This window comes from Pundamilia nyererei, unplaced genomic scaffold (genome assembly GCF_000239375.1).
Source record: "Pundamilia nyererei isolate P.nyererei 1_Seehausen unplaced genomic scaffold, PunNye1.0 scaffold00053, whole genome shotgun sequence".
NCBI lineage: Eukaryota > Metazoa > Chordata > Actinopteri > Cichliformes > Cichlidae > Pundamilia > Pundamilia nyererei.
Window position 1 is genome coordinate 1,982,327 of NW_005187454.1, and position 1,735 is coordinate 1,984,061.

General features: G+C 41.2%; 1 protein-coding gene across 1 annotated transcript in view; it reads left to right on the forward strand.

Moving 5' to 3' along the window:
* The window catches only part of adgrd2 (adhesion G protein-coupled receptor D2), a 61,625-nt gene that overhangs the window by 2,120 nt on the left and 57,770 nt on the right, over window positions 1-1,735 (forward strand). The window lies entirely within an intron of this gene.

Below are 1,735 nucleotides of genomic sequence, written 5' to 3' on the forward strand. Positions count from 1 at the left end.
TTAAGGTTAACAGGACAGCTAAACGTGATCTATGCATTTTATTAAAGAACTGCAAAAGCTAAAATAATGACTAAAAAGTAATTATGTAAAGGTTAAGCTGGCCACGTGTAACACAGAAATAAAGCTGAATCCACTTCATTCAGTTTGATCTACTTAGTGGCAATTCACAACAAAAGTTAACCTGGTTTGGCCACCAGGCTGACAGCCCAGCTTACAAGAACAAATAAACAGTTGAGCTGACAGTAACCCAGGTAAAAGGTAGTCATTGGATAAAACAGTCAAGGGGCTGAAATAGTTACTTTTTTAAGAATGCGACAAGAAGTACTTGTGTAAAATAACAGTAAACAGTTAAAATTTCACTGATGTATAGTCATCAGTAAAATTAAACTATGAAAAATAATTACATCCTGTTATTCTAACTATGGAGGAACTGATTCTAACTGTACTGTCTACACAAAAAAGAAAATCGTTATGACTCTTTCATGTGTTCTTACACAAAGCATCACAGAAAAGCCTTTCTGTCACATTCTTACTTTAGTATAAAACCAAAGAATTAAATTTATACAGGAAAAGTCTGGGATGCTTCCAGAATGAGCAGAAAGAAAGTGTGCAGGGAGGGCTGGATGACTGCAGGGGATTCCCAGAGCTCAGTCAGTGTGTGGGGGGGCGGCTTGGGAAGGAACAGCTCCTAGCAGTGTTGACTACTCCCCCATATTTCCTCTTACTAGATCTGAGCAGTTTTTTTTCTTATCAGCACTAAGATAGGTTTCATTTGTGTTTGCACATTACCCAGATGCAATTTGATATAATTTAAAACCATTATTCAGTTTTCTGCTTTAATCAAATGTCATACCCTGTCCATTAATTCTCACCTAACAAGGCTTCAGATATTTTTTTCATACTAACTCTTGTCTTGTGTGACCATTGGTACGTGTTTGCAGCAGTGCACCAGCAGGTGGCGCTACAGGGCTGCAGAACATTGCAGGGCTGGTCAGCTGAGCTTCCACAGTTGGGTCTGACAGACTGCCTGGATCTCCTGCCTTTCATCTGCAGGAGCAGCAGAGGTGAGCCTCACAGGCTGTACGCTGCAGAGGTCATGATGTGACCTTCCACCAGTTTAAGCCATTTACAGTTTTTTCTGAATGCTTAAACCCTAACTGTGATTCTTACAGCACAATTTCTAAAACTATTAATACTTATAGCAAAACCACTCACTGAGTGTGCAAAACTAAAAGCACAAACACTGCTTTGCACTCAGTTTGCCATTTTGTAACACACACTTTGCAAACCTGTAGCTACAATCCACTGCACAGCACTCTCTTTGCAGAACTGTAAACACAACTCACTGCTTTACACTCAATTCCCAAATGATCAACACACTCCTAGCAAAACTGTACACATTTACGGCCATTATTTACACTAATTTGCCAACTGTCTGGCACACTGCCACATGTGAAAACTTCTTTAGATAATTAGTTCACTTTGCAATCAGCCTAAGCACTATGATACAGGTAAGCTGTGTGTGTGGAGTACAATGGAGGGAGCAGGAAGAGTGAGAGGTAGAGGAGGCCGAGGAAGAGGACGTGGAGGTGAAGAAGTAGGACGAAGAGGACGACAAGGACAAGGAGGAGCAAGAGGAGGACAAGGAGGGGGGAGAGGAAGATGAGGAGGGGGGAGAGGAAGGGTAGGAAGAGTAAGAAATAGAATTGCTGATGACATCAGAGCTACAATAGTG